At 44.2% G+C, this 27557-nt stretch overlaps 1 protein-coding gene and 1 pseudogene across 9 annotated transcripts in view; one reads left to right on the top strand and one right to left on the bottom strand.

The window, feature by feature from the left end:
* Positions 1–10479, bottom strand: part of LOC129703510 (alpha-1,4-N-acetylglucosaminyltransferase-like) — a 31885-nt gene extending 21406 nt beyond the window's left edge. For 2 of the 9 annotated variants that reach the window (XM_055646037.1, XM_055646035.1), the window contains exons 1-2: positions 9168–10197; positions 471–616 (exon numbers count right to left, since the gene is read on the bottom strand). The gene's annotated coding sequence lies outside the window, so the exon portion shown is untranslated. Of the gene's footprint in view, positions 1–470; positions 617–9167; positions 10198–10222 lie in introns of those variants that run through there. The other 7 variants (XM_055646041.1, XM_055646040.1, XM_055646039.1 and 4 more) reach the window with 6 other exon arrangements.
* The window catches only part of LOC129703511 (alpha-1,4-N-acetylglucosaminyltransferase-like), a 35989-nt pseudogene continuing 16987 nt past the window's right edge, over positions 8556–27557 (top strand).

The following is a 27557-nucleotide window of genomic DNA, read 5'->3' on the forward strand; positions in this document are numbered from 1 at the left end:
TGTACCACTTGGCAATATTTTCGGCAACTGCCGGTATCATTGACTAACGTATCAGGTCACCAAAAAATTTGCAGCGTGATGATGTATTGACGCTCGGTGTTTTGTCAAGTGTCGCATCATTTTTTTGTCGCCGCTGGATTTTGAAATGACCAAAATCTTTTGGTGACACTGATATGACGCCGACAGTCGCCAAAAAAATTGCCAAGTGGAACAGGCCTTTTAGGTATAGCCTTAAATTGCCACAACTGGCCTTGCCAAATAAACGTCAGATATTTCCTGTGACTCATGTATTGGGACTGAATAGTATGCATCTTTGAGATCGATTGAGGCCTATAAAGCAACCCTCTGTAATCAGCTGTTTTGCTGACTGAAATTTATCCATCTTTAAATGATTATATTCCAAGCACGTGTTCAGACTAGCCAAATCACTCAGTACATCTCATGCAGCTGTAAGAATCATATTCACCTACCTCAACGGCCTTAGGTGGTAGATCGATAGAGTTTGCTGACTCTAGTTTTTCTTCTCTCCCCTCCCTTTTCACTCTGGCATCATGGCCTGCTGGGAGTCGAAACTCAGTGTATGGAGCACTCTTCCTCCATGGTGAGCGCTGTGAACCTGTGCATAAAAAAATGAACCTTGCAAGTCTTTTGCTTGCTCAAATCTTCTACGAAAAGATACTTTGCAGACTACACATTGCTTGCCTTGCACAAATGAGCATATTTTCGGTTTATCTCAGGCCTTATACAATCCTTGCGAACGCAATTGAGCTCAAACTGTGCATTACGCAGTAGTGCTAAAGCGGCTTGCTGCAATCTAGACAGTTGAGTTCCATCCACCGACCTTGCAAATGGCGTAATCCCTCTTGTGAGAAATCTCTAAATTCGCTGGAGTTTTAAGTCTTTTGACTTTGTTTTGCCATTCAGATTGTCCCAAATGGTGGCATCAAGTGTCTGGCAGTTAGCTGGACTAGCATACTTTTCTGCACTGTCCTGCATATTCTTTTCATTCAACTGGTGGGAAGTCAAGTAAACAATGCTACTCACAAGTTCTTCTTCTCAAGGTTCTCCTATCCCCGAGGGGATGGCAAATTTTGTCCCGATTGCCGCACGCAACATTTTAGTCGTGAGTTGTAAGGTATCATCTGGTTGTTGAGGGAATTCTAGTTAATTGTCCACTTCCACGCAATCAGTGTCTACTGGATAATAATTCTCAAATCTCCCTGCCTCTGAGCAGAAGATATGCTTAATCAGCACCTTGACCAGGTAAAGCCGCCGCAGACGACTGAATTGAACTACCTGTATCAGTCGCATGTGTGCGGTGCACATTTCCTTTGACCGGTCTCTCAATCAGGTTTTCCAATTTTGATAGCTGACAGTTGACATCCTCATTGGATGTTGAGGCAGTAGCTTCCTGCCAAGTATTGTCCTTTTGGACAGTCTTTGCCAGTTTAGCTTGTCTACCCTGCAGGTCCAGCTTTTCAGTCTTCTAACCAATTCCATAAACTGGTGTTGCAGAACCTCCTTTCTCTTCCAACATAGATTATTCGTGTCAACATACACAACAACCTCCGGCTGCTCACCCTCACTCTTGAGGATGCCGTGCAGCTGCTCCGAGACGTCCTGGACCCTGGCACCAGGGAGGCAACACACCATCCTGGAGTCTCACTTATAAATCAGGACACAATGTGAAAACAGTTTGGAGAAACAAAACTGAGGATTTCAAGTCCTGCGAGTGTTATAAATCTCCACAAACTTCTCTCTCCAGTCGATAATATCAAAATATACCAAGCTGAAAATAAATAAAATGCATTTTCCCAAAATACCATATAACCATATAACAATTACAGCAGGGAAACAGGCCATCTCGGTCCTACAAGTCCGTGCCAAACAACTTTTCTCCCTTAGTCCCACCTGCCTGCACTCATACCGTAACCCTCCATTCCCTTCTCATCCATATGCCTTTCCAATTTATTTTTAAATGATACCAACGAACCTGCCACCACCACTTCCACTGGAAGCTCATTCCACACCGCTACCACTCTCTGAGTAAAGAAGTTCCCCCTCATGTTACCCCTAAACTTCTGTCCCTTAATTCTGAAGTCATGTCCTCTTGTTTGAACCTTCCCTATTCTCAAAGGGAAAAGCTTGTCCACATCAACTCTGTCTATCCCTCTCATCATTTTAAAGACCTCTATCAAGTCCCCCCTTAACCTTCTGCGCTCCAGAGAATAAAGACCTAACTTATTCAACCTATCTCTGTAACTTAGTTGTTGAAACCCAGGCAACATTCTAGTAAACCTCCTCTGTACTCTCTCTATTTTTTTGACATCCTTTCTATAATTGGGCGACCAAAATTGTACACCATACTCCAGATTTGGTCTCACCAATGCCTTATACAGGTGCACAACCTTTTATCCGAAAGCCTTCGGACCAGACACTTTTCGTAATTCAGAATTTGTCTGTCTTCGGAATGGAATTTTTTTAGCGTAGTGTTCGGCTCATATCCGCAAGGTCGCGAGTTTGCGCCTTGATCCCGGCAGTTACTAGGTCGCAAGTTTGAGTCTTCAATGTCGTTTTTTCTTGCAGAATAAATGTTTGTATGAAATGCAGTGTAGGAGAGGTGTACTGACTGTGTGGGCAGAACTTTGGAAGTGATTGCCCACCAGTCTAAAAAGCCGCTGTGTCTCCCTGGTCCTGGGATAGCAGGGGGCGATCAAACAGCACAATACCCCCCTCCCCCTCCAACTCCAGAGGAATCCGCTCCCCGATGGGCCGCTACGGCGACAAGTGGCAGTTTGCCCACAGCCCGAGCTGCACCACCCCAAGAACACCTTGCACACCATCAGCTTCTGCCCCTACGTGTTCCTCTGGAGTTGGAGCGGGGCTGGGCTGCAGTTGCTGCTGGCTGTGGGTCTCTGGGATCTCCGTGCTTGCAGTGGGCCTGGGGGTCGCTGTCCCGTTGGTCCTGACGTCTCCAGCCACCCCCCTGGACTGGAGCTGAGACTGGGAACTGTACCGCCCTTGCCCCCTCCCTCTGCAACTGCAAACAACCCCACTCTCCTGCAAGGGCGGTACAGTTCCCGGAGGATAGCAGGTGGCCGGAGACGTCAGGACCAACAGGAACCCGCTCCCCGATGGGCCCCTACGACGCCCCGAGCTGCGCCCCATCATCCGCAACACAGGTTCCTCTGTAGTTGGAGCGGGGCTGGGCTGCTGTTGGCTGTGGGTCTCTGGGTTCTCCGTGCTTGCGGTGGTCGACGTCCAATTGGTCCTGACGTCTCCGGTGACTGCACTGACCTGCTGCCATCGCCGACGTGAAGACAGTACAAAGCCCCCGCGCCGGTGCAATGAGCGGGGAGCTGGAGAGGGGAGGGATGGGGTCACACACATGGCCGGGGAGCAGAGGGGTGTAGGTGGGGTGAAACTGAAGGGAGCAACAATCTGCTGCTGCCTGCACGCTGAGTTAAAAAGTTCCCACGCAAGACACTGTGCATCGTGTCTACCGTGGGAACTTTTTAACAGCGGGCAGGTAGCAGCATATTGTCAATTATTAACCCTCTCACGCAATATACCCTCACCTTCTCTTTTATGGATGGGGATTTAGTTCCCCATTCTTCGAGGACCGACCGGAGGTTCCGCTGTCACCTCTGCGGGCCGCCCTCGGTGAACGTCCTGTCTCCCTGTCCCTGGAATAGTAGGGGGCGATCAAACAGCACAATACCCCCCTCCCCCTCCAACTCCAGAGGAATCCGCTCCCCGATGGGCCGCTACGGCGACAAGTGGCAGTTCGCCGACAGCCCGAGCTACGCGACCCCAAGAACAAGACGTACCCCTTGCACACCATCAGCTTCTGCCCATACGGGGAGCGTGTTCCTCTGGAGTTGGAACGGGGCTGGGCTGGAGTTGCTGATCTGGGATCTCCGTGCTTGCAGTGGGCCTGGGGGTCGGTGTCCCGTTGGTCCTGACGTCTCTGGTGACTGGCACTGTGCTGCTAGCATCGCGACGTGAAGACAGTACAAAGCCCCCTCGCCGGTGCAATGAGCGGGGAGCTGGAGAGGGGAGGGAAGGGGTCACACACATGGCCGGGAAGCAGAGGGGTGTAGGTGGGGTGAAACTGAAGGGAGCGACAATCTACTGCTGCCTGCACGCTGAGTTTAAAAGTTCCCACGCAAGACTCACGATACACTGTGTATCGTGAGTCTACCGTGGGAACTTTTTAACTCAGCTGGCAGGCAGCAGCATATTGTCAATTATTAACCCTCCCGCGCAATATACCCTCACCTTCTCTTTTATGAATAGGGATTTAGTTCCCCTTTCTTCGAGGACCGACCGGAGGTTCCGCTGTCACCTCTGCGGGCCGCCCTCGGTGAACGTTTTCAAGGACCTTTCTTCAAGGACCGAAAAAATGTCGCTATTCGGAGGTTTTCGTTATTTGGATCTACGGATAAAAAGGTTGTGCACCTGTACAATTTTAACATTACATCCCAGCTTCTATACTCAATGCTCTGATTTATAAAGGCTAGCATACCAAAAGCTTTCTTTACCACCCTATCTATATGAGATTCCACCTTCAAGGAACTATGCACAGTTATTCCCAGATCCCTCTGTTCAACTGTATTCTTCAATTCCCTACCATTTACCATGTACATCCTATTTTGATTTGTCCTGCCAATGTGTAGCACCTCACATTTATCAGCATTAAACTCCATCTGCCATCTTTCAGCCCATTTTTCCAAATGGCCTAAATCACTCTGTAGACTTTGGAAATCCTCTTCATTATCCACAACACCCCCTATCTTGGTATCATCTGCATACTTACTAATCCAATTTACCACCCCTTCATCCAGATCATTGATGTACATGACAAACAACAAAGGACCCAACACAGATCCCTGAGGCACCCCACTAGTCACCTGCCTCCAACCCGACAAACAGCCATCCACCATTACCCTCTGGCTTCTCCCATTCAGCCACTGTTGAATCCATCTTGCTATTCCGGCATTTATACCCAACAGCCAACAGTTTAACCTTCTTAAACAACCTTCCATGAGGAACCTTGTCAAAGGCCTTACTAAAGTCCATATAGACAACATCCACTGCTTTACCCTCGTCAATTTCCCTGGTAAACTTTTCAAAAAATTCAAGAAGATTAGTCAAACATGACCTTCCAGGCACAAATCCATGTTGACTGTTCCTAATCAGACCCTGTTTATCCAGATGCTTATATATATTATCTCTAAGTATCTTTTCCAATAATTTGCCCACCACTGAAGTCAAACTAACAGGTCTATAATTGCTAGGTTTACTCTTAGAACCCTTTTTAAACAATGGAACAACATGCGCAGTACGCCAATCCTCGGGGACTATTCCCGTTTCTAATGACATTTGAAATATTTCTGTCATAGCCCCGGCTATTTCTACACTAACTTCCCTCAATGTCCTAGGGAATATCCTGTCAGGACCTGGAGACTTATCCACTTTTATTTTTCAAAAGTGTCAATACTTCTTTTACTTTGAAACTCATAGTATCCATAGCTACTCTACTCGTTTCCCTTACCTCACATAATTCAATATCCTTCTCCTTGGTGAATACCGAAGAAAATAAATTGTTCAATATCTCCCCCATCTCTTTTGGCTCTGCAGATAGCTGCCCACTCTGTCTCTCCAATGGACCAATTTTATCCCTCGTTATCCTTTTGCTATTAATATAGCTGTAGAAACCCTTTGGATTTACTTTCACCTTACTTGCCAAAGCAACCTCATATCTTCTTTTAGCTTTTCTAATTTCTTTCTTAAGATTCTTTTTACATTCCTTATACTCCTCAAGCATCTCACTCACTTCATGCTGCCTATAATTATTGTAGATCTCCCTCTTTTTCCGAACAAGACGTCCAATTTCCCTTGAAAACCAGGGCTGTTTCCAATTTTTACTGTTTCCTTTCAACCGAACAGGAACATAAAGATTCTGTACTCTTAAAATTTCCCCTTTAAATGTCCTCCATTTCTCTTCTACATCTTTCCCATAAAATAAAATGTCCCAGTTCACTCCTTTTAAATCATCTCACATCTCATCAAAGTTAGCCTTTCTCCAATCAAAAATCTCAACCCTAGGTCCAGTTCTGATCTTCTCCATAATTATATTGAAACTAATGGTATTGTGATCACTGGACCCGACGTGCTCCCCAACGCATACCTCCGCCACCTGTCCCATCTCATTTCCTAACAGGAGGTCCAGCACTGCCCCATCTCTAGTAGGTACCTCTATGTATTGCTGCAAAAAATTATCCTGCACACATTTTACAAACTCCAAACCATCCAGCCCATTTACAGAATGTGTTTCCCAGTCTATGTGTGGAAAGTTGAAATCTCCCACAATCACTACCTTGTGCTTACTACTAATATCTGCTATCTCCTTACATATTTGCTCTTCCAATTCTCGTTCCCCATTTGGCGGTCTATAATACACCCCTATAAGTGTTGCTACACCTTTCCCACTTCTCAGTTCCACCCAAATAGCCTCCCTAGACGAGCCCTCCAATCTATCCTGCCAAAGCACTGCTGTAATATCTTCCCTGACCAGCAATGCAACACCTCCACCTCTTGCCCCTCCAATTCTATCACACCTGAAGCAACGAAATCCTGGAATATTTAGTTTCCAATCACAGCCCTCCGGCAACCATGTTTCACTGATCGCCACAACATCATACTTCCAGGTGTCTATCAAGACTCTAAGCTCATCCACCTTTCTTACAATGCTGCTAGCATTAAAATATGCACATTTAAGAAACCCCCGTCTCTTCTTCTCTGTGTATTTCCTTTTTTTTCTTTCTCCTCTTGTGTCCGAGTGCTTCCCTGTTCTGTTTCCTGCCTCCCATTCTGTCTACTAGATTTCTCTATTTGAGTCCCTCGCCCCAACCATTCTAGTTTAAAGTCTCCCCAGTAGCCTTTGCAAATTTCCCCGCCAGGATATTGGTCCCCCTCGGGTTCAAGTGCAACCCATCCTTTCTGTACAGGTCCCACCTTCCCCAAAAGAAGTCCCAATGATCCAGAAACTTGAATGCCTGCCCTCTGCACCAGTCTTTCAGCCACGCATTTATCCTCCACCTCGCTCCATTCCTACTCTCACTGTTGCGTGGCACAGGCAGTAATCCTGTGATTGTTACCTTTTTGGTCCTTTTCCTTAACTCTCCTCCCAACTCCCTAAATCCTCCCTTCAGGACCTCTTCCCTTTTTTTACCTATGTCATTGGTACCTATATGTACCACGACCTCAGGCTCCTCTCCCTCTGATTTCAGGATATCTTGGACGCGTTGAGACACGTCCGAAACCTTGGCACCAGGGATGCAGACCACCATCCTGGTCTCCCGACTGCGTCCACAGAATCGCCTATCCGACCCCCTAACAATAGAGTCCCCAATTACTATTGCCCTCTTCTTTTTATCCCTACCTTTTGGAGCAACAGGGCCGGTCGCTGTGCTGGAGGCCCGTCCGCTGTCGCTACCCCCGGGCAGGCTGTCACCCCCATCCGTACTCAAACAGGAGTACTTATTTGCAAGGTGTACCGACATTGGAGTACTGACTCGTTCCTGCCTCTGCCCCTTGCCCTTCCTTAGCGTGACCCACATGTCTTTCTCCCGTGGTTTTGGAGTGACCACCTCCCTATAACTCCCCTCTATGACCTCCTCACTCTCCCTGATCAGACAGATCGCCTCCTCCCCTGTAGACCAGGACTAAGCGGCTGGGACAAGCCCGATATCACCAACGCCTCTGCATATGCGCTCTGACAATGAGGTACAGAGTCCCCATGTGGCCCCGGCCATTTTTACCACTGTAAATAGAATATATCGTGTGAACTCACCCTACTGCGATTGTCAGTGTTGTCACTGCTAAAGTCGGTGTCATCCCCTGACACCCTACTGGTGGAGAACGTGGGCAAGACCACACTGGCTACTTGAAACCTTCCAGAAGAAATTGAAATGGAAGAGGAATTTCAAATGGAGGATATCTGGACATCAAATCATCTTGAGAATGAATGATGCCACCGTCTCTGCTGCTGAGCAAGTGTAACTGCCATGGGTACATGGGTGGCAGGTTTTATGGGGTGAAGGCAGGAGAATGGGGTTGAGAGGGAAGGATGGATCAGACACATTGTATGGTGTAGACTTGAAGGGCCAAATGGCCTTATTCTGATTGTAGAACTTTACAGTATCTTCAGAGGTCTCAAAGTGTTTTTTCTTGCTTTCAGAGATATTTAATGAACTAATTAACTTGACAATTGCTGCTGAAAATGTGAACAGAAAACGGTGAGCACCTGGCAAAAGAAGAATTCTCTAAAGTCCTCCGGCAGCTCTTTACACGCACACTTTATGTGAAAAAAGTTACCTCTCAGATTCCCATTAAACCTTTCTCCCATCACCTTAAACCTATGTCCTCAGGTTCACAATTTCCCTAATCTACGCAAGACACTCTGTACTCTGTTAAAATTACTTCCTGCTTTCCATAATCCCTTCTGTTTTTATACATTCTGTATCACCTTACTGCATGGTTTCACCTAAACTGCTCTTTGTGCCACACCCATAAATGATCAAATCTCTCTTTGGTCACATCCATTATTCATAAATAAAGTTACGCAAACATAAACTCAAGATAGCAAATGCCAAATTAAACGACCGAGGACAGTCTCATGAAACAGCTTCACTGACACTGCCAGTTTAAAACAGGTGAGTGACAAAGCTCGTAACCATATTTACTTTGGAATTATACTGTATTTTGTTTCTTATCTTGGAAAAACAATGTTTTATTCCCAGGTCTTCGGGGTTTTTTTTCTTTTTTTCAATTTAGTCTTTATTGCTTTTATGCATACACAAATAAAACACAAATATAACAACGAAACATACAATGTAGTGTAACGTACAACTTTGTAACGGGGGGGGGGGGGGGGGGGGGGTTCAGTTTCGACCCGTCTCTCCAGAGATGCTGCCGGCTTGGCTGAGTTACTCCAGCTTTTTGTGTCCAGTAAGATTGTTTTATTCCCTTAATTTATCTCTCATCAAAACATTGGTAAACTTCTAACAAAAAGATTTGGTGAATTGAACATTAACGTATTTTTGCCCCCGACAGCAAGGTCCGTAGACCAGAGGGATAGCAGTGTGTGTCTCTCTACTCACCCAGTATGTCCGGCAGAGCAGCCGTCACAACGTCGCGACTTAAACTGTATCAAAAGCATCGGCTCAAAATATTGCCGATTGGGCAGATCTGCCCAGAAACCACCCTTTTCACACTCACCCCAGCCCTGGGAAACAACGTTTTCAGAGCCCTACAGTCACCCCAGCCCACCCGCGATCCTCTGAATGAACGACAAAGCTCAAACTCTGCACCGAGGTCAGGATCGAACCTGGGTCTCTGGTGCTGCCAGGGTGATAAAAATGATCAATTAAAAGAATTGAAAGCAAAAGGTATTGATGATAATTTTTTATCAGTTAGTAAACAGCAAAAGCAACTTGAGAAAATTTAATTGATAAAAGATTTCCTGTCTGAATTGGTTTAAATCTGGTATTTTTACCCATCTTTGGTATGTGCATAATGAGTTGTGGAAGGGACAGCTCTGACCTTTAGTCAGAGGGAGCGGGCTCTGTGATTATAATTGATGCACAGATGGGAGAGATATCCTCTCTCTATAGGGAACCTGAGGGCATTTCACAAACAAACTCAGAGGTTAATGAAGATACAAGGAAATGTTCTATCTTCCACGTTAACAGTCCCGACCCAAAACGTCATTCGTCTATCTATGTTCTCCGGAGATGCTGCTGCCTGACCTGCTGAGTTACTCCAACACTATGTGTCTTTTTAAGTAAAGCAGCATCTACCGTTCCTACAAGCCACAAGGTGCTGGTGTAACTCAGCGGGTCGGGCAGCAGTATCTCTGGAGAACGTGGGAAGGTGATGTTTTGGGTCAAACAGTCCCGAGTAGGTCCTTCTGAAGAAGGGTCTCGACCCGAAACGTCACCTACCCTTGCACTTCAGAGATGCTGCCTGACCCGCTGAGTTACTCCAGCATTTTGTTGAGTTATGAGCCATGTTATCAGTAAAAGGTTCTTGTCATTCAGGGCTCACCCACTTTGTAATGCAATCTTTGGTAGAATATAGAACATAGTCTATAAATATTATTCATGGAAGCCGTGCAATAGTTCCATGCTGAAATAAAATTGAAAGCCAAGCTCACCAATTCCCTCTCAATAAACGTTATTCCCTTTATCCTGTATCCGTTCTGGAGAAAAGCAATAGGTGTGTTTCGGGTCGAGACACCTTCATCAGACCCAAAACCATCGCCTGTCCCTTTTGCCCAGAGATGCTGCCTAACCTGCTGAGTTACTCCAGCATTTTGTGTGTATCTTCAGTGTAAACTGGTATCTGCAGTTTATTTTGACACTCCTTAAACTAAACAAAGTTGCTGACATTTCTTTCTATGAACCTGAATTTTTGAAAAAAGTATCTGAAGCATTTAGCTCGGGCAGAAGGTTGCATCAGCAAAGAAACTTGCCCTCGTACATCATAGATGGGTAGCTGAATCTCTACCCCCTCCCCTCCTTTTTAGTCAGTATTTCCTGACTGCTGACCTTTGCGAATTCTAGCCAGTTTACAGGCAAGAAAACGAAGCAAATCAGAGACACAAGAGAGTGTGAACACTGTCACAGACTCTGCCCATTACAAAAGCAAAGTAAGTTTTTCTCTTGAGGTTTAGCTTAGTTTAGTTTAGTATAGAGATACAGGGCGGAAGCAGGTCTACACACACTAGAGACAATTTACAATTACACCAAGCCAATTACCCTACAAACCTGTACGTCTTTGGAGTGTGGGAGAAAACTGGAGCTCCCAGGGAAAATGTACAAACCAGTCACGGGGAGAACGTACAAACCCCGTACAGACAGCACCGGTAGTCAAGATCGAACCCGGATCTCTGGCGCTGTAACACCGCTGGTCATAGTGCCAGTATTTTGGATTTCACATCATCAGCTGCTTGAGATCAGCACTGTGATGAATATTTCATTTATTTTATTGTCATGTAAACCGAGGTACAGTGAGAAGTTTTTGTTTGTTCCGTGCTTCAGTCAGCAGAAAGACTATACATGATTAGAATCAGGCCGTCCACAGTGAACAGATACAAGATGTATAGTTTAGTTTAGTTTATTGTCACGGAATCAAGGGATATGTGGAGAAGGCAGGCACAGGTTACTGATTGTGGATGATCAGCCACAATCAAAGGGCCAAATGGCCTCCTCCTGCATGTTTTTCTATGTTTCTATGTAAATTAACTCTCACAATGCGGCTTTCCCCACACTGCATGGTTCATTCTTTTAGCCACTGTTTCACAGATTCACCGCTGTGCTTTTTGCTCCTTCATTGAAAATTTTCCATTAAGATCTGACTATTCTTCAACATTTCACTTCTGGCATTCAGGCCAAACCCACGAGTTACTCACGAGTTACTCACGAGTCAATCTCGGTAAACTCACGTGCTACTACGGTATTACAACGAGTTTAAAAGTTTCAAATTTTTCTTTCAAGAGTAAAATTGACTCGTGGAAATCTTTCAACATGTTGAAAGATTTTCACGAGTTAACACGTTTCCACAGTACCTGCCGTTAGCGTTACAAGTCGCTAAGTTACTTCCAAGAGTTCCGACATTCCAGCTACGTTAATTCTATGTGATTACCACGAGTTTGATTTGTTTTTAATTCGGGATCACTCGTGGGTGGACTCGCACCGTGAGACAGGGGTTTTAAGAATTTGCTTGCTTTTTATGTTAGGCGTAATAAAGAAATGAATTAAAATTTTCCAATTAAATTCTCTCAATTTTTGTGAATTAGTGGATGTCTGTAGTGTTACACACACATGATGTCATTCTTCTTCTGAGATTGTGATGTTCCATTCCTGTTCCCACTTAAATTTTACATGAAATGTAGTTTTAGCTTGACATTCCATTAAACTATGATAAAGTTTAGAAATAATCATTAATATTTTTTGATGATATGCATTAACTATCATTTCTATCACTGGATTCTTTTCTTCTAGTGCCTCCTTTTTTACTTTTTTATTGTAATAATCTCAGTTGGAGGTATCTAAATAGTCTTGGTTCCGAAATGCAAATCTATCCTTCAAATCGTAAAAACTTCTTAGGTCTCCATTGTCAATAACAGTAGAAAATGCAGTCATTCCTTTCTTCATCCACACTTTAAATGTTGATACTGTACAAGATACAAGATACATTTATTTGTCACATGTACCAGATGGCACAGGGAAATGTGATTACCATACAGCCAAATAATAAAAATAAAGAACACACTCACGATAGAATTCAACATAAAAACATCCCTACACAACAGAATCAAAAGTTTCCCACTGTGAGGAAAGGCACCAAAGTCAGTCTCTTCCTCTAATATTCCCCAATGTTCACCCATGTTCGGGGCATCCCCGAGCCCTCCGCAGTCGCCGCTACGGGCAGCCCGATGTTCAGGCCCACTCGCCGGGGTGATGTAAGTCCGACGTCGGGGCTGGGGGACATCCTTAGCGACCTGGACATCAGTCGGCCTCCTCCTACCATAGTCCGCGGCTCCCAAAGTCCGCAGGCCGCGCTGGGCGGAGATGCAATGCTGGCAGGCCCTCGGCAAAGGGCCCCAGGACACTGCGATGATGGTCAGCGCCGCCCGTGTTGGAAGCTCTCACAAACCGCAGCTCCGCGATGTTGGAGCAGCAGCCCAACGCTCCGGAGCTCCAAACGGCGACCCAAGTAGATATCGCCTGCTCCACGGTGAATTCAACGCTGCGCCGCCGCTGTTGCAGCTCTGGTCCAGTTCCCGGTCCCTGGCAGGAAAGGCCGCTCCGATCCAGGTGGTAGGCGCGACTCAGAGAAATAGTCGCGTCCCCGCCAGGAAACGACTGGGAAACAGTTTCCCCCTTACCTTGCCCCCCTCCCCCACATAGACAAGTTAAAGTTTCCCCCCAAAACAGACTTTAAACTTACTTATAATTTTAAAAAAAGATTGAAAGGCCAAACAGGCTGTAGGCAGAGGCTGCCGTCAGGGCGGCGCCCCTAGTGGAGTCATACATCCCTGGTTTAAATTCATTATCCAAAGCTATCCATCTTAATACTTTTTGTCGTTTATTCAGTTTAAGGTGTCTGGTAAGAGTGAGCCAGGTTTCTAAAGTAAATATTGTTATTGGAACGATTATACTCCTAATATGTCCAGGAAGCGCTTTTTCTCCCAAGAGTGTTTGGATGTGGAAGTCAGGCATATGTATCTCAATCTTTTTCCACCTAGCTATATAACTGTCTTCACACCATTAGTTAGTGGTCGAGGTTGGGCTGCTTAGAAATCTATATTACTAAAAGTAAGATCTTGACCGCTTTTGACTCACTGTGATGTGATTTCCGAGAGTACGCCGCTACTTACAGCTGTCATTTTTGGCCACCTCGCTCAGAGCCCCCCTCTGCCGGACTGGATTGGAGGATTTTTCCCATCAATGAAAAATCAGAGAGATATTAATGTTTTTTTTTAAAAATTGCCATTCTCTCTGTTGCCCTGCTGGTGGGAGGGGGAAGGAACTATAAAACCCGGAGTGGTATAAAACAAGTGGTGTGCCTAACTCAGTCTCTGCAAGATGGAGGAAGCGAGAGGGTCATGTCCCTCTGAGCTCTGAATAACACTGAACACATGTCTACTCAACTGTGAGTGCCCTTAATGTAGTTTGAAAATGTAAATATGGTTGGTTTGAAGTAAAAAGGCATTGTAAAATGGTTATTTGGGGGTTTTGGGTTGAAGTAAAAACGCACTGCAAATGGTTGTTTGGGGGTTTTGGGTTGAAGTAAAAAGGCACTGCAAAATGATTGTTTGGGGGTTTTGGGTTGAAGTAAAAAGGCTCTGCAAATGGTTGTTTGTGGGTTTTGGGTTGAAGTAAAAAGGCACTGCAAAATGGTTGTTTGTGCGTTTTGGGTTGAAGTAAAAAGGCACTGCAAATGGTTGTTTGGATTGAAGTAAAAATGCACTGCAAATGGTTGTTTGGATTGAAGTAAAAAGACACTGCAAATGGTTGTTTGGCGGGTTTGGGTTGAAGTGAAAAGGCACTGCAAATGGTTGTTTGGGGATTTTGGGTTGAAGTAATAAGGCACTGCAAATGGTTGTTTGGGGGTTTTGGGTTGAAGTGAAAGGCACTGCAAATGGTTCTTTGTCTAAACTTGACAACTTCCTATTTGCATTATATTGATTTTAGATAAAATGCTACCACTTACGGCTGTGATTTTTGGCCCTCTTACTCAGTCCCCCTCCGCTCATCAGGTGCAGAGGATTCTTCCCATCGATGAAAAATAAAAGTGTTATTAGTGTTTAACAAATGTTGAGAATCTCTCTCCTGTCAATCATGCCATGAAGGCCACACCTTTTCCGGTGGGAGGGGGAGGGATTATAAAACCCAGAAGTGTGGGTGTGGCTCAGTCTCTGCATGATGGGGGAGGGAGAGGTCACGACTCTGTCTGAGCTATGAAGCAACTGAACACACTGAATATCTACTGAACTGAGAGTGTGGCGTTTTGTGTGGTTTTATGGTGGTTTCACCCTGCTTGAAATGGTATGAAACTGCATTTGAATATGGCGGCCTTGCACCCTGCATTAAATGCTATGACACTGCATTTGAATTTGGTGGCCTTGCAGCCTCCTTGAAATGGTATGAAACGGCACTTGAATTTGGTGGCCTTGCACCCTGCTTGAAATGGTAGGAAAATGGATTTGAATTAGGTGGCCTTGCACTCTGCTTGAAATGGAATTTCAAGGAATAGCCGTGAGTCAACTGCCAGCCCACCAGCCGTGAGTGAGCTGCCAGCACATCAGGCTTGAGGAACTGACCTGCCACCCCAGGAATCCTTTTGGCCCACAATGTCCATACTAGCCCTCTGGAGACCAGTAGTCCCTACATCCAACAACACCCATACCCCCCCCCCCCCCCCACTGGCCACCAATATTGGAATTGGTGGAGAGGTGGAATATTGCGTTGGGGGACCAGCCGTCCCGTGTGAACATGGGACCCAATGGGTCCCACTTAGTCTAGTATATCCTAAAATTTGGAAGTGCCATTCCACCTTTGTCCTTTAGCAACTGGAGTGTATTGTATCAAACTCTGGCCTTCTTTCCTCCCCAAATAAATCTAGATATTAATTTATCCCATTCCATGAATTGTTTTAAAGGTATCTTTATTGGCAGAGATTGAAACAAGTACAGTAGCCTTGGCAAAATATTCATTTTCATCACATTTATCTTATTACTAAAATCCATTGGGTAGGTGGACCATCTTTCTATATCCTTTCTCATGTTTTGGTTGATGTGATTATAATTGGCCCCATACAACATTGATATATTTTTTGTTATATGTACCCCTAGGTATTTGATTGATTTTGAATCCCATTTAATATTTTAATTTTGTTTCATTTCTTCTGGAAGAGCACAATTAAATAGGGTTTGAGTTTTTGAAATATTCACTTTATATCCTGCATAAAAATTAAATTTCTCTATGATCCCCATCATCCTTGGAAATGAGGTGTTTACTTCCATGAGATACATCATCACATCATCTGCAAAAAGACCAATTTTATTTTCTCTTTTTTATAGTTACTCCCCTCAGTTTCCTATCTTAACGAATCGCTTGAGCCAATGGTTCTATATCTAAGACAACATCCCTGTCTCGTTGCTCTTCCTAACACAAATCTCTCAGTTAAGGATCCATTCACCTTTACTCTTGCAGTAGGTTGCTAGTAAATTGTTTTAATAACTTGAATTGAATCTTCGGTAAAGCCAAATCTTTCGAGTGTTTGATATAAGAATTCCCAATTAAACATATCGAAAGCCTTTTTCGCATCTAGGCTTATCAAGTATCAAGTATCAAGTATATCTTTATTATCAATTTCCTGAGTACTCACATACCCAGAGGAAACGAAAAAACGTTGCTCAACCAGTGTCCATTCAGTGTGCAGTAAAAACAAATAGAAATAAAAATACATATATCATGACAAATTAAACACTCTACTCTCTACTAAACATCAACAGGCGTTCCGATCGGCAGCGGCACGACAGTGGCTCTGCTGCATTGTGTCCAGGTTGGTGGTTGGTGCGCGATACTTTGGCAGGGGGCAAAGTCCGTTTATCAGTCTTATAGCCTGCGGGAAGAAGCTGAGAGCATCCTGCTGGTTTTGCAGCTAATGCTCCTGTACCTCTTCCCAGATGGCAGGATGGAGAATATGTGATGCGATGGGTGGTAGAGGTCTTTGATGATGGAGATGGCTCTGCTGGTACATCTCTTCCTGTATATGTCCAGCAGGAAAGGGAGTGGAGCACCAATAATCCTGCTGGCGGTCTTCACAATCCTGTCTAGTTGGTGCCGTTCATACGCCTTGCAGCTCCCGAACCAGGAAGTGATGCCGTAGGTTAATGTGCTCTCGATTGTCCCCCCATAAAAAGTTCATAGGTGTGTAGTGGAGAGACCTGCTTTCCGTAGTCTTCGGAGAGGGTGTAGTCGCTGCTGGGCTCTCTTGACCAGTGCTGTGGTGTTGGTCATGGACGTCACTGACAGGTGGAGTCCTAGGAACTTCATGCTGCTGACCCTTTCCACATCAGCTCCATCGATGTGCAGAGGTGTATGGTGTTGTTTTCCCGCACTCCTGATGTCAACCACCATCTCCTTAGTTTTTCCCACGTTGAGAATGAGGTTGTGGGATTTGCACCATCCTGTGAGCAGCTCCACCTCCATCCTGTACGCCGATTCATCACATATCAGGACAGCGCGCGTACTTTCCTTTTGAATCGTGTGTATTATATGTAGGGTTCTTCTAATACTGTCTTGTGTTTGCCTGCCTATTATAAAACCATTCTGGTCTTCATCAATTAAATCTGGCATGAACTTTTCAAATCGTTTGGAGATAATTGAAGAATATAATTTATAGTCCACATTTAGAATTGATATCAGTCTGTAGTTGGTAGAATTTTCCTTGTCTTTGTTCTCTTTAGGGATTAATGTTATTATTGCCTCTTTTCATGACGGGGGTGTCTAGCCTTCTTTGATAATCAAGTTAAAGGTTCTCAGAAGAAGTGGGTTCAGCTCATTCCGAAATATTTTATACCATTCTCTAGGGAAACCGTCACTGCCTGGGGCCTTGTTTACTCCAACCAATTATCTTCTCTATCTCTTCCAGTGATATTTCTGCTGTGATTATTTTATTTTGTGGCTCTCCAATACAGGGCAGATCTATTGTACTTAAAAAAAGTCCTAATTGATTCCCCATCTACTGTAGAGGTTTGTGTATATAATTCTTCATAATATTCCTGGAAGATATATTCTATTTATTTTGGATCACTCTTCAAATTCTGTGTACAGGGGTCCTTAATTTAGTGTATGCCATTGTCAACCTGATGTTTGCGGAGCCTTCGGGCAAGTACTTTAGTGGATTTAGGGCCAAGCTCATAATGTGCCCGTTTACAAATCTTGCTTTTTTCTCCACCTCTTGACCCAACATTCCATCCATTTGTCCCCTCAAATCTTCTATTTGCCTATAAGTTCTCTAGGTCCTTATTATTTTTGTACTTCTGTTCTAAATCCTTCAGGTCTGATGTCAATTTATTATATGTTTTCATTCTGGCCTTTTTAATATGTGATGCCCTAGCTATTAACCTACCTCGTATTACAGCTTTCAATGAGACCCATAGTATGGATGGGTCCACCTCCCCATTGTCATTGCCCTCTAGATAAGTTTTGATTACCAATTTAATATAATTAACAGTTAAACACTTAAACATTGTATTGTATTTTAATGACCACACAGCCAGGCTGGTGGAATTTGTTATCAGTACAGCTCGGTACAGGTTCCAACATTTCATCAAACATTAAACATATAGCATAGATATACATACAAACAGACGCATTACATAATACATAAGGGCCATGCTTATTCTTATTCCTCACCGTACAGAGTTTAAAATGTTAATTGCAGTGGGAATGAAACTGTTTTTGAAGCGGTTTGTTTTGGAGGCAATTGTCCTGTAGCGCCTCCCAGAGGGCAGTAGCTGAAAGGCATAGTGTGCAGGGTGAGTAGGATCAGAGATGATCTTGCGGGCTCTGTGTAATGTCCGTTTGTGGTAAAGTGATTCAAGGGATGGCAGGGGTAAGCCAATAATTTTAGATGCTCTGTTGATGATGCGCTGTAATTTCTTCCGGGAGAGTGAGTCGAGACTGCCGAACCAGACTGTGATGGATGAAGTGAGGATGCTTTCGATGATGGCTGTATAGAAGCGGAGCATGAGATGAGACCTTGCTCTGAACTTCGGAGATGGAAAAGTCTTTGCTGGGCTTTTCCATAGATGTGGTCTGCGTTTGTCCTCCATTTGAGGTTGTTGCTGATGTGGGTTCCAAGGAGTTTGAATGTGTCAGTGATGGAGATGGATTCACCTTTAATGAGCACAGGAGTTTTGGGGGATGGCTGGCGTCTTCGGGTCGATGATGAGTTCTTTTGTTTTTGATGAGTTGAGTAAGAGATCATGGTCTGTGCACCAGGTCACTGCTTTGTTGACCTGTGCACGGTATTCAGTTTCTTGGTTGTTGGTGATGAATCCTATGATGGTTGAGTCGTCCGCGTACTTGTACAGGTTGACGGAGCTGTGGTGGGATGTGAGCTGGTTTGTGTAAAGGGAGAATAGCCAGGGTGAAAGAACACAGCCTTGGGGTGTGCCTGTACTGAGGAACAGAGGTGAGGATGTGTTATTGTTCATCCTCACCCTTTGTTGCCTGTTCCAGAGAAAGCTGTGAATCCAGTGACAGATGCATGGGTCAATGTTCATGTCCAGTAATTTATTGAACAGTTTGGCCAGGTTTATTGTATTGAATGCGGAGCTGAAATCCATGAACAGGATGCGGGCATATGTGTTTGCGGACTCCAGGTGGTTCAGAATGTGATGAGTTGCTAAGTTGACGGTGCCCTCAACTGACCCGTTGGCTCTGTATGCAAACTCTGTATGGGTCCATGAGTGGGGCGGTGACAGTTTTCAGGTGATTTAGTATGATGCGCTCAAATGATTTCATGACTGCCGATGTCAAGGGAATGGGTCTATATGATATAATTAACAGTTGTTTTATCATTCAGTATTCCAATATTTAATCGCCACACTGTGTTTTTCCCTTCTACTGTCCATTTGAATTGTTAAGTATATGGCATTAGGGTCTGGTACATCTGCCACACCAAGTCTGCAATCCGTTACCCTATAACACTCTTCTTTCTGCATTACGAAATAGTCTATTAGTCTATGGAGTAAACTGAGTGCGGTATTGAGTATTGTGTATAGTCTATTTCTAGAGAGTGAAACATCAAGAAAACCAAATTCTTCACAGGTAATGTTTGGTAGTTTTGTTAATTGGCTCATTCTTTTTTCTTGTCGCATCAAGCCTATGATTCAGTACAACATTCAGATCCCCCCCACATTTACAAATTCCTTCTGCTTCCATTGCAATAATATCAAATAGGGATTTGAAAAAATGTTTGTCACTATCTGGGGGAGCATAGATATTCACCAGTGTCAGAATATTATTATCAACTTTTATTTCTTTAAGAATTTCGAATTTAACCGAGTTTGATATCAAGATTGCTATTCATCTTTTATGACTACAAGTATGTAAGCTATAATATGTGTTTTTATAGCCAAATCGTTTCCGCTTCTCATGCTCTTGTTGCGATAGATGGGTTTCTTGTAAGAAAATAACATGCATCTTCACTTTTTTCAATTTAGCCATGACTTTAGCCCTCTTAATTGGATTACCCAAACTATTAACATTTAGAGACATCAGCTTAAGTCCTTGACATTGCATCATTACACTTAAGGGCCTGTCCCACTTACGTGTCCTTGGCATGCAAATTACGCGACCTCGTCGTCGCGTTGAGGCGCATGGGCATGGTGTGGCTGCGTGGGGCCAGTCCCACTGAGAAGCGCGGAGGGGTATGTAGTTGTGCGCGACATCGCGCAGGGCTCTGAAATTTTTGTAGCAAACAATATCGCGCCAATGGCCTATCGCGTAACTGACAGCCAAAGTGGGACAGGCCCAAGACCCTGGCGCGAGGCAACGTCTCACCTTCAACAGCAGCAGAAGCAGGCAAACAATCGCCGAACTCAGACTGCGGCTCACTGTCGTTGCGGTCCAGAACCGCCCCCACTTCTACTCCTAAATCGGGGCCAAGAAAATTGAAGATAGAGACAAAAAACTGGAGTAACTCAGCGGGACCAGCAGCATCTCTGGAGAGAAACAATGGGTGACGTTTCAGGTCAAGACCCTTCTGTCAGACTGAAGAAGAGTCTCGACCGGAAACATCATCCATTGCTTCTCTCCAGAGATGCTGCCAGTCCCGCTGAGTTAATCCAGCATTTTGTGTCCATCTTCAAATGACATCACGCGCTCCAGACGGCTGTGCGGGCGCATGAAATCGTGCGTGACCTTCGCGGGACCGTCGCGCCTCAATGCGACCACGAGGTCGCATAATTAGAGTGCCAAGGACACGTAAGTGTGACAGGGGCTTTAGTGTGATTGATTTCAGTGTATCCCCTCAACTCAACACCAGAACCATTCTGAACAACAAACTAAAACATATGAACAAACAAAGGTGTTTTACCTGGCAAAACAAAACAAAACATCAAAGCACATATGGACTCCCAAAAAAGGGTATTCTCTCTCCTCCCGAGATCCCGAATCACTTTGTAAATTGAGGGGGGAAGCCTAACACTAAGAAAGGGCCCTCTCCTAGATAAGGGGGATAACCCTCTATGGGTCCCTCCATTCATTTTAGCTCTAATATTTTGTTAATCTCGCTAACAGTCGGATTTATCTAATACAGAAAGTTGTATTAAATCAACATTAATTACACTCACATGAGGTCTGTGATTCTTGGTGATATTTCTAGAACCAGGCTTATAAACAGATTTGTCTATGAATATAGGGTGATTTCACGAAAGGTCACTGAGGCGTAGATCCGCACCCACGTGACCGAAAATCTCAACTGGAGTACATGTTATACATCGGTACATGTTAGTGAATGGGAAAACACGCACTTTCCCACCCGTTAAAAACATGGAAAACGGCCGATATTTGAGCCAAAATTTTCTGTGCTAGTCCGGGTAACCGTGAAGCACAGCGACCTAAATTTTCAGGCAAAAAAAAAGATAGAAAGTAAGGTAATTACAAGAGGGAACTGAAGGTGTAAAAACAGCGGAAGTGCTTAGCAGACATTTGCCGTGGAGATTTAAAGATCCAAAATATCGGGAATTATCGCGTTTGCTCGCTGAATTTCATCAAAAGTAAGGCATTATTAACTTACTTTTGATGAAATTTAGCGAACAAACGCGATAATTCCCGATATTTTGGACTTTTAAATCTCCACGGCAAATGTCTGCTAAGCACTTCCGCTGTTTTTCCACCTTCAGTTCCTTCTTGTAATTATCTTACTTTCTATCTTTTTTTTTGCCTAAAAACTTAGGTCGCTGTGCGCGCACAGAAAATTTCAGCTCAAATATCGGCCGTTTTCGATGTTTTTTAACGGGTGGGAAAGTGTGTGTTTTCCCATTCACTAACATGTACCGATGTATAACATGTACTCCAGTTGAGATTTTCGGTCACGTGGGTGCGGATCTACGCTCCAGTGACCTTTCGTGAAATCACCCTATACATATCTACACACATATTTGTAAACTTAGGATTCCATAAGAACTCAGTATTCTAACATATTGTGGCAGAGGCCACTATGTTATCTATGTCTATGCGTACCTTCATAATCATATCTCAGTTCAAGCACGAGTCTTTTGTTGTAATTCTTGAAGGCGTCTGACTGTCTCTGATGATTCTGTGTCTCTCGATGAGCTGCCACCGCACCGTTTGGCGGAGTTGTTCACGCAGTGGCGGCATGCCCGAGTCTCCCCACAGCTCTTCCACTTTGTACCCTCTCCATTGTGGCTCTCGCATGGCTTCCCTTGTGTTCTTGTTGGTTTGGTGTCAGCTTTCCCAGTGAATACGTATCTTGGTAAATGGTGTCTGACAGTGGATTCCTTCCTCTTTTAGGATGCTTTTAACATGTTTGTATGCCTTACTTTGGTGTACTACAGCGGTAGTATAGTCATGGTCAAAAGGCAGCATCCGTTCTCCAAGTTGGATCTTCTTTTGCCATGCCTGTTTGAGAATCATCTCTTTAACTTTAAACAGAAGAAAGTGGACAATTATGGATCTCGGAGGGGAGCTGGGGCTTGGTTTCTGTGCCAGGGCTCGATGTGCTCGTTGAATCTGTAAATCTGTAATTTCAGGGATTGACATTTTACTTCTGAGCAGTTCCTCACAAACTGAGGTACTGAGTTACCTTCCGCACGCTCCGGAACACCGTCTATCCGCAGATTATTTCTTTGGGATCTGGACTCCAGATCATTCAATTTGTCGACAAGTAACTTCTGGTCTTTCAGTGTTTCTTGGAGTATGGTGTTTGCAGCGACACTCCACGTTTCCAGCTCCTCTATTCGGGTGTCGGTTTCTTCTGTTTTTTTTAGTTCTTGTATTGTTTGCGCATTCGCTGCCGTCTGATGATTCATTTCATGTTTAAGTTCAGCCAGCTCTTCTCTCATATCCCGCTTGAAATCGTATTTGAATGATGTGAAGTCCACTTTCAATTCTCTTCTCAAGTTGCTGATTTGCGTACTTATGCTTTTTAATCCCTCATGAAGGGCCTCTGTTGCGTTGTCTCCACCAGCCTGTTTGTTTTTGTCTTTGTGTCGCTTCGAGCCTGTCCTTCTGTTTCTTGCTTTTCTAGCATATTTTCTAGCATCTTGTCTTGCAACTTCCTGCTCTTTGTTTTGTCTCCCCCACTCATACTGTACTCATTAAAACTTAAATACTCGCTTACTTTGAATTTAGGGGAGGTTTATTTTTTCCGACTGTACGAAGTTCTCTGTCTAATCAGCCACCATGCCCTGCCGCCTACCGGAAGGCTTCTTCGGGTTTTGTTGATATCTGTGAATGGAAAGTGATTTGTGGAAAAATATAAACATATAACAATGGAATGCCTAGAAATCCTCCAGTTGCCGATCATTTAACTCCCCATTCCCATTCCCATTCCGACCTTTCTCTCTTGGGCCTGCTCCACTGTCAGAGTGAGGTCACACGCAAATTGGAGGAACAGCATAGAAACACCGGAAATAGGTGCAGGAGTAGGCCATTCGGCCCTTCGAGCCTGCAACGCCATTCAATACGATCATGGCTGATCATCTGGTCCATCTGTCTCCTCAGATCCTGGTGAACTTCAACCCCTGCACCATCGAGAGCATCCTTACCAACTGTATCACAGTATATAACCATATAACCATATAACAATTAAAGCACGGAAACAGGCCATCTCGGCCCTACAAGTCCGTGCCGAACAACTTTTTTCCCTTAGTCCCACCTGCCTGCACTCATACCATAACCCTCCATTCCCTTCTCATCCATATGCCTATCTAATTAATTTTTAAATTATACCAATGAACCTGCCGACACCACTTCCACTGGAAGCTCATTCCACACCACTACCACTCTCTGAGTAAAGAAGTTCTCCCTCATGTTACCCCTAAACTTCTGTCCCTTAATTCTGAAGTCACGTCCTCTTGTTTGAATCTTCCCTATTCTCAAAGGGAAAAGCTTGTCCACATCAACTCTGTCTATCCCTCTCATCATTTTAAAGACCTCTATCAAGTCTCCACTTAACCTTCTGCGCTCCAGAGAATAAAGACCTAACTTATTTAACCTATCTCTGTAACTATGTATGGTATGGTATGGCAACTGCTCTGTCTCCGACCGGAAAGCACTGCAGAGGGTGGTGAAAATTGCCCAACGCATCACCGGTTCCTCGCTCCCCTCCATTGAGTCTGTCCAAAGCAAGCGTTGTCTGCGGAGGGCGCTCAGCATCGCCAAGGACTGCTCTCACCCCAACCATGGACTGTTTACCCTCCTACCATCCGGGAGGAGCTACAGGTCTCTCTGTCACACTACTCAACAATGTACCTCGGTGACTGCCAATCACCACCCCCCCCACCCGGACACTCCTCCCACAGGAAAATCACTATGTCTGTATACATGTAAATAGATTTATTTATTGAAGTCATATTCTATGTCGCTCTTCCAGGGAGATGCTAACTGCATTTCGTTGTCTCTGTACTGTACACTGACAATGACAATTAAAGTTGAATCTGATCTGAATCTGATCCAACTTAGTATCCCGTACCTGCCTTCTCTCCATACCCCCTGTTCCCTTTAGCCACAAGGGCCACATCTAACTCCCTCTTAAATATAGCCAATGAACTGGCCTCAACTACCTTCTTTGGCAGAGAATTCCAGAGATTCACCACTCTCCGTGTGAAAAATGTTTTTCTCATCTCGGTGCTTAAGGATTTCCCCTTTATCCTTAAACTGTGATCCCTTGTCCTGGACTTCCCCAACATCGGGAACAATCTTCCTGCATCTAGCCTGTCCAACCCCTTAAGAACTTTGTAAGTTTCTATAAGATTCCCCCTCAATCTTCTAAATTCTAGTGAGTACAAACCAAGTCTATCCAGTCTTTCTTCATATGAAAGTCCTAACATCCCAGGAATCAGTCTGGTGAACCTTCTCTGTACTCCTTCCATGGCAAGAATGTATTTCCTCAGATTTGGAGACCAAAACTGTACGCAATACTCCAGGTGTGGTCTCACCAAGACCCTGTACACGGTATTGGGGTTCAATATTGATGTGGATAGAGAATTGGCTGGCAAACAGGAAGCAAAGAGTAGGAGTAAACGTACTCTCTTCAGCAGCTTACAACCTGGCAGTATGAATATCAATGTTTTTCTAATTTCATGTGATCCTTGAATTCCCTCTCTCTCCATCCCTTTCCCACCCTAGTTGTCCTGCTAGTTTCACTGTTCGTATCCCTTCGTTATCTCCTCTTCCACAGCCAACACTGGACCATTGTGGTCTCCACCGTAACTGGGTTATCAGTGCCGGCTCTGATTTGTTCTACACCTTTACATACCTCGTATCCCTTTCCCGTGACTCTCTGTCTGAAGAAAGGTGTCTATCTTTGGTGTAAACCAGCAACCTTCCTACACTGTTAATTCGTTAATGGGTTCAACCAAATTGATATTGCTTTTAAATACATTGTAGTTTAGCATTAATTACAGCAGTAAAAGATAGTGTTGAAGATTTACAAAACGGTCTGGCACCAGAAGTCAATCATTTCCTGCACCTCCCAGCAATCTTAGCGCAGTATTTATATTTTACATCCATAAGGGGGGGGGGGGGGGGGGGGGGTCATGACAGAAGTCTACTCAGGGATGCAGACCTTCAGGCCCTGGAGATTTATATGTTTTCAGTACCAACAGTTTACCTAACACCATTTCCTGACTAATGTGGATTACCTTTGGTTCCTCACACTGGATCCTCGCTACCCTTGTATTTCTGGGAGATTATTTGTGTCTTCCTTAGTGAAGACAGAACCAAAGTACTCATTTAACTGTTCTGCCATTTCCCATTATAAATTCACCTGTCTCTGATTGTAAGGGACCTACATTTGTCTTCATAATCTTTTTCTTTTTACACTTTTAGAGTCAGTTTTTATATGCCCCGCAAGCTTTCTTTCATGCTTTCCCCCCACCCTCTTAATTAACCCATTAGTCCTCATGTGTTAAGTTTTAAATTTCTCCCTCTGGTTTGCTGCCTCCTCTGGCCAATTTATATGGCTTTTCCCTTAGATGTAACACTATCTTTGATTTCCCTCATTAGCCACAGTTGGGCCACCTTCCCCATTTTATTTTTTCGCCGTTTAGGGATGAACAAATTTTGGAGTTCATCCATGCGGTCTTTAAATCTTTACCATTGCACCTCCACTGTCAAACATTTAAGTAGGATTTGCCAGTCTATCCTAGTCAATTCCAGTCTCATCCCTTCATAGCCTCCTTTCTTTGAGTTCAGGACCCTAGTCTCTGAATTAACTGTCTCACTTTCCATCCTAGTGCAGAATTCCACCATATTATGGTCACTGTTGCCCAATGGGCTTTGCATAACAAGAACACTAACTAATCCTTCCTCATTACACAATACAATATTATAAACCACCCTTCTTCTTTATAATTATTAAAATTGCCTACATTGCTGCACAATTCATATCTCATTGACAGAACATTCTCTCTCACTGACACACTGATGCACACCCATAAATGACAAAATCTCTCTTTGGGCACTCCCATCTTCCATAAATAATGTTACGCAAACATAAACTCAGATACCAAATGCCAAATTAAACGACCGAGGACAGTCTCATGAAACATCTTCACTGACACTGCCAGTTTAAAACAGGTGAGTGACAAAGCTCGTAACCATATTTACTTTGGAATTATACTGTATTTTGTTTCTTATCTTGGAAAAAAGATGTTTTATTTCCCATGTTTTTGGGTTCCGTTGATATCTTCAAATGGAAAGTGATCTGTGGAGAAATATAACAACGGAATGTTTAGAAATCCTCCTGTTGCCAAACATTTAACTCACCTTCCCATTCCCATACTGACCTTTCTGTTCTGGGGCCCAACCAAGGTCAGTGTGAGGTCACACACAAATTTGAAGAACAGCATCTCTGATTTCCCTTGGGCAGCTTACAACCCAGCGGTATGAATATCAATGTTTTTTCTAATTTCAAGTGATCCTTGAATTCCCTCTCTCTCCATCCCTCTCCCGCCCGAGTTGTCCTGCTAGTTTCACTGTTCGTATCCCTTTGTTATCTCCTCCTCCACTGCTAACTCTGGACCATTATGGTCTCCACTGTAACTGGGTTATCAGTGCCGGCTGTGATTTATTCTGCACCTTTACGTACCTCGTTCCCCTCTCTCCTGACTCTCAGTCTGAAGAAGTGTCTCGACCCGAAATATCACCTATTTCTTTTCTCGGAATTGCTGCCTGACCCACTGAGTTACTCCAGCATTTTGTGTCTCTCTTCAGCTCGCAACGTGCCTTGGAAGTTTATGAATGTCTTATCCTGTATTCTTGATTTCACCAACTGCCCGAGACAATCAAGAAAATAAATATGTATATGTGCTATCATTTTCATGGAAGATAGACATAAAATGCTGGAGTAACTCAGTGGGACATGCAGCATCTCTGGAAGGAAGGAATGGGTGACGTTTTGGCTTGAGACCCTTTTTCAGAGTCTGATGAATGGTTTGTCTGAGAAAGGGTTTGAAGAAGCATCTCGACCCGAAATCCTCACCCATTCCTTCTCTACAGAGTTGCTGCCTGTCCCATTGCGTTCCTCCAGCATTTTGTGCCTATCTTCGGTTTAAACCAACATCTACAGTTCCTTCCTACACTATAATTTTAATAACCAGTTTGTCTTCTGTCATTTATATATCTTGCATGCCTGCAGCCTTTCCCCTTGTGTTTTGTTTTGACCCCCTTGTGTCATTTGCAGTCCACACTCGACACTCGTGCTGTTCTCCAGTGTGA

This window comes from Leucoraja erinacea, chromosome 14 (genome assembly GCF_028641065.1).
Source record: "Leucoraja erinacea ecotype New England chromosome 14, Leri_hhj_1, whole genome shotgun sequence".
NCBI lineage: Eukaryota > Metazoa > Chordata > Chondrichthyes > Rajiformes > Rajidae > Leucoraja > Leucoraja erinaceus.